Below are 10,459 nucleotides of genomic sequence, written 5' to 3' on the forward strand. Positions count from 1 at the left end.
AATTTGTTGATGTAGGAGCTCAGAGCTATAAACTTGCCTCTGAGTACTGCTTCTCCTGTGTCCCAGAGGAGCTGGTAATTTGTGTGTTCATTTTTGTTGAGTAGCATGAACATTTGAATTTCCTTTCTAATCTCTTCCATGACCCACTCGTGATGCAGCAGTGTGTTGCTCAGACTCCATGTGATTCCAGACTTTCTTAGGTGGCTTTTGGTGTTGAGTTCTAATTTTATTCCCTTGTGGTCAGAGAGAATACAAGCTATAACTTCAATGTTTCTGAATTTGGACAAGTTTGCTTTGTGGCCTAAAATGTGGTCTATTTTAGAAAATGTTCCATGTGTTGCTGAGAAAAACGTGTATTCTGATGTTGCTGGGTGAAATGTTCGGTAGATATCTGTTAAATCTAGTTGATCTACGCAGCTGTTTAGATCTGCGGTTTCTCTGTTGAATTTTTGCCGAGTTGATCTATCTAGTGGGGAGAGTGGTGTGTTAAAATCCCCAACAATTAATGTCTTTGGATCTATATGGGATTTGAGGGAAAGTAGTGTTTCTTTGATAAATTTGGGTGCTCCATTGTTTGGCGAGTAGATGTTTAGAATTGTAATGTCTTCCTGAAAGAGATATCCCTTAATTAGTATGTAGCGACCTTCTTTATCTCTTCTCATGAGTTTTAATTTGAAGTCTATTTTATCTGATATTAGGATTGCAACTCCTGCCTGTTTATGGGGGCCGTTTGCTTGGTAGATTTTGTTCCAACCTTTAACATTGAAAATGTGTTTGTTTTTATGGGCAAGATGTGACTCCTGCAGGCAGTAAAATGCTCTGCTTTACCCAGGATTTGGCGATCCTCCTCCCAGGCTAGTTCATTGGGAGACAGATCTGCTTTGAGTATCACAAAAGAGGGGGATGCAGTGATGAGGCTAGGTTCTACTTCCTGGGCTGGTTTGTGAAAAGCTCACAGAACCCAGCCTGGAGCCATTCTCAGGGTTTATGTTTACTGATTTTCAATTGCTTGTCCAGGCTGCTAGAGGGAGGAGCAGCCTCTGGCTCTGATTACCCAGTGAAGAAACCCACTCCTCGGGCTGGCTCCAAGCTGGGTGACTTTTCCCTGGGTGGAGCTGAGTCTGGCAGGTCACGTCACCGTTAAGTTCTTGTGACCTGCTAAATGACTCATTTTGTTCCAAGGCCTGAGCTGGAGCTAGCAGCTCCACCGAGCTTTGTCGGTATCCAAGATGGAGATCTCCGGTACTGGGGGGGTGAGGGGTAGCCTTCCCTCCTCTGCTCCCTGAGAAGGAGTGAGGACGTCAGGCTTCTACTCACGCTGAGTCTTGGTTCCTGGGTCGTCTCTGGTCTGCGAACTGCAGGATGAAGATGTCTGCTCCTTGTCGGTTCTTGCTGGTGTTGAGTAGAATCCGCTCGCCTGCTGAGTCTGGCTCCTTTGTCCCTGACTCTCTGTTGCTCAGGTATGGTGGCTGCGCTGGCCTGCCAAGGCCACAGCTTCTGCTGCCGCAGCAGCTGCTGGCAAGGGATCAGAAGTGTCTCCTTGCCTGGGTTTCCTTCTCTGGCCAAACTCTCTGTCCTGTGATGACTCCCTTGGTGTAATTCTCTGACTTAGGACTGTTCACTGGAACTCTAAAACTGCTTTCTATGCAAGAGCTTACTTAGACTCCAGTTTCTCCTTCGCCATCTTCCCCGGACTCCAAATGGCTTATTCTTTAAAGTACAAGTCTAAATGCCATTTTAATAGGTCCAATGATAGTAAGCAGATAGAACTTATATACCCTTTTTTTGTTGTTGATACAAATTGACTTTATTTTAATGTTTTTTAAATTGTAAAAATAGTGTAATTGTAACCCCTCTGCACGGCACTTTCACAATAAAAATAAATAAATAAGTAAATAGTGTACAGAGGGGTTACAATTACATGAGTAATGAGTACATTTCCTATGGAGCATTATTACCTCCTCCTATTTTCATTGTATTTGATTCTAGTTCCCTGCATCTTGCACATATACTTTTCTAATTTGAGGAGGGGAAGGGAAAATACTTCAATAGGGATACAGGTTGACGCATTGTAACAATGAGATGTACAAGACACTATGTTGTAAACGAACTGTACAACTTTTTTATGGGGTGTAGGGATGGAAGAGTTGGGGAGGTGGGGAAGGAAGGGATAATAGGGGAAAAACTTATATACACTTTAATTTTCCTTGTTGCATATATTTGGAACAATTCATTTTTCCATAAATTAAACAAAGAAGCACAAGCTATTGCTGAACAACAACAGTTACAGGTAAAATGTATGCCTTGGGAAAAAATGTTGGAAAAATATGACCAGGACTTTAAGTTTCAATTAAGTTATTTTCATTTTCTTTTCTTCCATGTATTTGCTGTACATTCAATTTTGATGTTTTAATCATGTGGCCTGTAAGTTGACTCCAAAAATAGTCTGTACTCATTGTACCCAAGTGATAAGAGATATAAATAAAAGTCGTTTTTCTTGCATTTCAAACGTCATCAGCTTGTGATACCTGAGTTTATAAATTTGAATTTCATTTGTTTAGAATTTACATAATTCATCATTTCCATATGATAATGTTTTAAACATTGAATTCAATGGCTTTTCAATTTCACTATTTCCAAATATTCTTTTTTTTTGTTGATCGTGGGGCCTGAACTCTGGGCCTGGGTGCTGTCCCTCAGTTCTTCAGCTCAAGGCTAGCACCATACCACTTGAGACAGAGCAGCACCACTTCTGGCTTTTTCTGCTTATGTGGTGCTGAAGAATCGAACCCAGGGCCTCATGCATGCAAGGCAAGCACTCTACCACTAAGCCACCTTCCCAGCTCACTATTTCCAAATATTCTATCTAGAAATTCTCACACTGTGGAAGCTGAAAGAAATTTGAATATGTCCATCATTTATATGTGAAATCTTCTGCCAAAAATTTACATGCTTAGTTAAGCCACAAGTATACACCCACATTTGTCCTTCACATTATATGATGTAAAGCAAGTACTCTAGCTAGAAAAACACAATCAATTTGATGAATACCTGTAAATCATCTCTTTGTCTTGAGTTACATACTTCCAGTCTTCGCTTCCACTGCCTTCCTGCTACCATGTTCTGCATCTGACACAGATCCTTTCTTGAAATGCCCTATTTGGATGTATGTCTGAATCATATTATTATAATTATGGGTAAAGGTACTTACATACATATGAATTTTGAAGTTGTCTCACTGCCAATATCTTCTACTAGATTATTAGCTTCATAATCACAATGCTTTACTTCTCTTTCAATTTAGTTTTACAATTGACACAGTGGAGAAAATACTTTAGAGGTAAATTTGATTATTTTTTAGTTTTTCGTTTTCTTATTTCTTTCTTCTTTTTTCCTTGCCTCCTTTCCCTTTTTCCTCCCTCCTTCACTTCCTTCCTTCCTTCCTTCCTTCCTTCCTTCCTTCCTTCCTTCCTTCCTTCCTTCTTCCTTCCTACCTACCTTTCTTCCTTCCTTCCTTCCCAAGGCTTTTTCTCTCTGTTTCTCTGTGTCTTACTGTCTCTCTCTCTCTCTCCCTTCCTCTCTTTGGAATGTAGTTGGGATGTAGATCTTATTACTCATTACATTTATGGGAATAGGATATCATTTATGACAGGGAATAGGATATCATTCTATGACATAGGACTTCAAACTAGCCTGAAACTTACAATATCCCTGCTTATGCTTTCTTAGTATTGAGGTTAAAAATGTGTATCACCATGCCTAGCTACTATTTTAATATATTATCATTACTGATATTCCTGAAATCTGAGGGTGTACCTTAAGAATTCTGTATTAACTAAAACACATATAAAAGATAGTGTGATACTCTGAAATGTCAGGAGTGATGGATAATTATGATATTTACTATAAAAGGGTGTGTTCCTTTCTATAGAATCAAAATTATTCTTTTTTTTCTTATTTCATTTTTGCTTTGTAGGTCACGGGGCTTGAACTCTGGGCTTGGGCACTGTCCCTGTGCTCTTCAGCTCAAGGTGAGCACTCTACCACTTGAACAACAGCACCACTTCTGGCTTTCTAATGGTTTATTGGAGATAAGTGTCTCACTGATTTTTCTACCTGGGCTGGCTTTGAACTGTGATCCTCAGATCTCAGCCTCCTAAGTATTTTGAATTACAGGCATGAGTCACCAATTTCCACCTCAAAATTCTTTTAAGATAATGAAATACAGTCACATTATAGGAAACTGAATAACTTAGAGTGACATATATTGTAAAATAAAATAATGTATATGAATTATGCAAATAATATAACTAAACTATTATTAATGCAAATGTGTTTATCTTACTTAAGAATTAATGGTTAGTCAGTGGTACATATTTTGTTATTTGCAGTGAAATGAAGTGTAGGAAAACTCTGTATGAATCTCCCTGATCCAATCAACCAATATAAAGTGCTAAATTACTAAGACTAGAATTATATTTTAAATTAAAGCTGGACATTTTGGGGACATTCCTTTATCTTTTGGTAACAGCAAAAATTGAGACTTAACAAAAGTAACTTAATTTTCCTAGGAGATCATAAAGGTAAGAAAAGTATCAATCTAAATAACTTTTGGAAGCACCAGGATTCTATTGTTTCTTTCTGTGTGTTGAGCAGTTTACTTTTTTGTTTTTAAGCAATGCATTTTGTACTTCCAGCTTGCCAACCACAAAGAAATGTCATTTTGTTCTTTTTTAACTTGCAATGGCCTTGCTTCTACAGCATTATGACTTCATTCACCAGCAGGCCTGTTTTAGGACTACAATGAGTCTAACTTCCTGCTCAAAAAAATGTGCTAAAGCTTCTGGCTGAGACTTAAGACATTTTAGAAGAGCATCCTTGTGGGAGGGAAAAGGCACCAAGCCAGCTACTATGCACACGCACAAATCTGTCACTTATCTTGAATCTGGCACAAAATTTGTATCACTTAGGAGAAAAAATATGCTGAGAGATTGTAGTTCCTGCACAGAAATCACTATTTAGGATTTTTGAGGGTTTTTTGTTTGTTTAGTTTGTCTTATTTGTTTTTTGCAAGTAAGGGTTGCAGTTTGATCCTATAAGTGGACAGAGGGATGAATATAAAGAGAAAGCTATGCAATCATGAAACCATTTTTCTTATGTTAGTCTTCTTTTCTGTTTTTTTTTTTACACACAGTGTAATTTGTGGAACATGTGAACAATAAAAAAGTTTATGTTCTGTATGTCTGCATTATTACAGTAAATAAAAACATACAGTGCAAAGAACTTGGCCCATAATCCTTTGCAAATTCTCAGTAGTTTTTCTTTCTTTAGGAGCAGATATTTTCAATGGGCCTACCTTTTACAAATTTAAATAGCAAATGTGTGTAGGTAGATAAATGGGGTGAGAAAAATGAAGAAGGGAAGCCAAAGAAACCACATCAGATATGCTTTTTTATTGCCAGGGTGCTATTATTAGCCCAAGTAATCTGAAAGTAATCAACTGTAATTCAGACATGTGCTTCAAACAAGTATTTAACCTGGTAGCTAGCACCGTATTTACACTGTGAAGCCATTTCCCCACAAGCACTGCCCATATTTTAGTTCATTGTCTTTAGGCATAGCTATATACTGGAACTCCAAATTCAGTGCTAAGTACTTTTATGAAAATGCAGCTGCTGAGAAGGCTGAAAGATTTAGGCAGCTCATGCTGCTCAAATAAAAAGGAAAGGAATTGTTTCTAAGACAATTATACTAAACACAGCAAGCATGTTATGATCAAGACAGAAATTTCAAAGCTTTTAGGTGCAAATCAAACCTCCTTAAAGAATAAGCTTGCAACTGATTCACCATTATATTTGGAGGAATGTATTCCTAGAGATGAAATTTGAAATATTTTTCTCTGATTTTGTCCAATTTATCAAAGTTGGGAAAATGAAAGATGACTCATCTTGAATATTTATTCTTAGGAAAAGACTAGCTTCACAGTAATTTAAAAAGTAAGAATAAAAGCACTGTTTTAAGTAAATGCTTAAAGTAGTTACATGTCATTTGAAGCAGTCCTAAGTAAAATTTAAATTAAGGTAAGATGCTGTTTACTATGCAACATGCTGAAAAGATTTTAAGCAAATGTGTCAATTCACTCCACATTCTGTCTCCATTTTTATACACCATTCTCCAATAAAATTCATCTTAAAATTTCATTTATCACATTCTAAATAAAAAGAAATGATAACAAATAATGAATGCAACTTGCATTTTTAAAATTGTAGTAGGTGGAAAAAATGTTTTTTCCCCCTGTATCTATCAGAGGAAACAACCTGAAAAATCATAGCACAACATCACAGTCAGGATGGCGATTATAATATAATATACTCCTGATATGTATGACTCATCACCACCAATTTTCCCTGATGCTACCTATTGAGAGTCCACACACTGCATCACTCAAATGTCAGGAACAACCATGACTTCTGTGAGTTTCATTTCAAGAATGAAACTTAATATACATTTTACAATATATCCATGCTTAACAAGCATTCATATTTGTTGCAGCTGGATGATGTCCCACAAATGTCAATGATACCCACTCTATTAACTGACATTTATTTTTTTAGATTCCCCATGTCTTTGATTTTCTTTCTAGTTATTCTTTCATTTGATGTGGGGGGAGGGTGGCGGGTGTCAAAGTTTCCAACTATGGTTCTGGGCTCATTTGTTTCTAATTCTAATTATATTAATTTATGCTATAGATATGCAGCTCTGGTACTTGCTAGCATCTTATTCAGGATTACTGTTATTTTGATTCACAATTTGATTATGTACATTGTCCCTACACATCACAGATATTTTTCTTTCCTTTGAACTCTATCTGAATCAATTATATATATTATATATATGTATATATGAATGTATATAGAATATATATGAATATATAATATAAGTATATATGAATATATAGAGAATATATGTGTGTGTATATATATATATACATATTCTTCCATTGTTTTGGTGTACTTCAGTAACGTAAAATGCCCATTATTTTTATGTCATTATACTTTAAAGAACTTTATTACAAAGTTCTCAGTGCAAGGCCAGGGAAGGAAGTACCAGGTTGTTCCCAAGGCAATATGTAAGTCAACTGTCCAAGGTAGATGGCTAGGGGAAAGGCTGCCATGAAGTTCCCAGGCCAGGAATTCACTCTGTTGGTCATGTGGACTAGAGACAGGAGCTTGCTAGTGTGTCTGTGCAGGGGAAAACTTAGCCTGAGTAGGAGCTGGGACCAGGACATTCGACACAGATGGGGAACAGGACATGGACCACAAGATAAGGACCATGAGAGAAGACTCAGGCTAAAGGCCATAAGCCTGCAAAGAGAGGTAGACCATGGAGGCCAGGCCACAGCCAGGATAAAAGGCTAGGCCAGAGGCCACCAGCAAGGCCATCACTAAGCGACCAGCTAGTATAATGTACCCATCAAGGTCTATGCACAGGTCAGTGGCTTACCTCTATGGCCGGTTGAGCTCAGAGGTGTAGGGGTAAAATTAAAGGCCACTTGGCAGTAGTTGGGTGCTCAGGGCCCGGGGCCAGGAATGTCCAAAGCCCAGCAGGCAGCTACACACAGAGGATATGAAAGTGAAGGTGTGTGGAGCAGTAGGAAGTGGGGGCAGCAGCCACATGAGGCCACTAATGGACTATGGCTTCGTCAAGAGGTGAAGGTGCGGGGATCAGGCAAATACCAAAGGGATCAAGCCAGTGGCCATACCTCAGAGCTCTTGAAGGGGCTGGCAATTCAATGGGCTGCTAGACAAAAAGAGTCAGGGGCCACAGCTCGGGGAAGAAGGTCTGGAAGCCTGGAGGGAGGCCAGGGTTTGCTTACTAAAAAAAGATCAGAATACGGACTCGATTTGACGTCTGTGTGGCTTACCCATTTGGTTATCAGGGTCTGCGCAAGCCAAAGGTGGACTAGGGCCTTGATCCAATGAATGGGCTGGGATGGTCACCGGGACAAGGGACTGGAGCAAGGCTCAATGACAAGAGTGTGGAGGTGCAGGCGAGGGTGGGCAAAGGGATGGGATAAGAGAGAGGTGGGGTGCCACCAAACCAAGCATGGGGTGGTTCTATATGGGGGCGGGGGGAGGGAGGAAAGCATCCAATGCAAAAGTTGGGTAAGGGGCGCCTCAAAGCCTCTTAGTCATTCTGCTGAGCAGGATGAGAATGTCTCCCAGTGTTACTTTTTCAGGAACTCTGGGGAAAGTCACAGAAGTAGCTTAGAAAATGTCCAAGTTAAGCCTGCCAGGATGAGCAGCTGACAGACAGGTGAGCAGCTGACAGAGGGTCAGGCAAAGATCTCATGCCACTGATCCCTCCAGATGCCCAGTTGCATCGGAAAGGAAGCAGTAAGAACTGTGGGAATGCAAGCAGGGTAGTTTGTGGAAGAAACAGCACAAAGAAGAGACAGAAGCATACAGGGTGTGGAGAGAAACAGCGGTGGTTAGGGTACTTTTCAGAGGAGGAAGAGGGGAAAAATAGTACAAGGAAGGGTTGGGAGGGAGTATGTCATGCGAAGCACCAGAGCAGGCACTAAAGTCTTGGGGGAGTAGTTTGACCTAGAGGACTGTTTGGGGATGGGGTTCTTGAGGCAAGACCGAGCTCTTTAATTGTCTCATGGTAAGCAACATTTTTACTTCAAACAATAACTGGCAGACAGACTATGGTTGTTCAAACTTGGGTACTTGGCAGGGAGTTCCTTAAATATGAAGGAAATGAGTCTGTCATTTCAAAGAAAAATGACAGTGTTTGTTGCCCGTGATCAAATTTCAACCTTCAAGCAAAAATGAGAATTTAGGAATTAGCTTCCACTTTCATTAAGTTGAGAGCTTTTCAGCATTTGAACGTTATTCTCAAATAGATGGTGACGTTAACAAATGAGATCTTGCGTATTGTCTGATGTGATGGAGTTAAGTAGCTTTGTATTTGGGAGATACTCATTCAACAAATGCATATGTTTCTGAGTGGCCAATGCCAATGCATGTTTCCAAACGATACATTGAGAAAACATACAAAGTAGCAGAGTCCTAATACTTCATTAGTTCCTCTAAATCTTCACACTGCAGCTAACCTTTTAAAAACTATTCTTGTCAATTTTTGGAATAGTACTATTAAAGAATATGCACGATAATCAGCAAAGGCTGTTCACATAATAACTTTAGCAATGGTATGTCTGTATGAGCCCAATGTTTCTTCCTATTTCAACAAAACACATTTCTACTTTCAAAAAAGAAAAAGAAATGAGAATTTTGCTGTCTCCTATTAAATTCATCTATTAAAGAGATTTGGAAAATACATGAGATTTGCAAAAACAAACTATTGCTATATTTCTCACTTGTGTTAGAAAAATAGTAAGTTCTCACACACAATAATTTATTATATTTTTATTATTGATAATCTTATAAATATTTTTTAATATAGCTTTTAGAATGATCTCAGTTTTAATTTCTACTGCAATCAATACATACTATATAAACTAGCATAGCGCTGGTGATTCTCTGCACTTTCTGAACCATGACTTCATGTACATAAGGAAGCAAAGACCTAAGTGAAGACAGGGTAGCTGCCGTCTTTCTGGGTCTTCACTCACATAAAGATGAGCTAGAAGGTGAGAAAGAAATTGCAACAACTCATTAGAACAAACAAAAGCTAAAATATTCAACAGAGCTCTTCTGTTTTAGATCCCATGACTTCAGACCATGAGAGCTTCATACTTGCCATTTCTCCACAAAATATACTGTGTACTCAGAACTGTGACATGGGCAGTCTCAGCCGCAAAGGACATTATACTTGTGTGCTCTCTTAAATCTTCCTAATATCTACTCTCAAGGCAGAGGTCCCTGACTTGTCAATCAACCCCAGCATGTAGGTAACCTTCCCCAAGGAGTTTTCTTCAAGGCACCAATCTCACTTCGCATATTAAACATGGCAGAGTTCCTCTGTCAATATGCAATATCCAGGAGCCACACTTCCAGGGAATAATCAGTGTACATTTTTAATTCTGTTTCAGGCATGGTGATAATGCATATAAATCAGAAGAGAGGAGGCTGAGACAGAAAGAACACAAGTCTGAAGTTAAACTAGGCTAAACACTGAGACTCTAGAAATTTCTTACTAAGACAATCCTTCTTCAGTATGCTACAAAAGATTCAAATGTTTCCTATATCTCAAGAAATTAAGTCAAGAGGGAATTCTTCCCTATTTCAAAATTAATATAAGGTTTCTATGTTTAATTAGATGTGCATAATTATAGAAACACATATACGTTTCACTAGGTTCATGGCTAGGACTTTTCTCAGATCAGTTCTCTTTTCTTTTTTTTTTTTGGGGGTCCGGTCGTGGGGCTTGAACTCTGGGCCTGGGCGCTGTCCCTCAGCTCTTCAGCTCAAGGCTAGCACTCTACCACTTGAGC

At 38.9% G+C, this 10,459-nt stretch overlaps 1 pseudogene; it reads left to right on the plus strand.

The window, feature by feature from the left end:
• LOC105980203 overlaps nucleotides 1–10,459 on the plus strand; it is a 92,258-nt pseudogene that overhangs the window by 30,181 nt on the left and 51,618 nt on the right.

The sequence above is a fragment of the Dipodomys ordii genome, unplaced genomic scaffold (assembly GCF_000151885.1).
Source record: "Dipodomys ordii isolate 6190 unplaced genomic scaffold, Dord_2.0 Scaffold8, whole genome shotgun sequence".
Lineage (NCBI taxonomy): Eukaryota > Metazoa > Chordata > Mammalia > Rodentia > Heteromyidae > Dipodomys > Dipodomys ordii.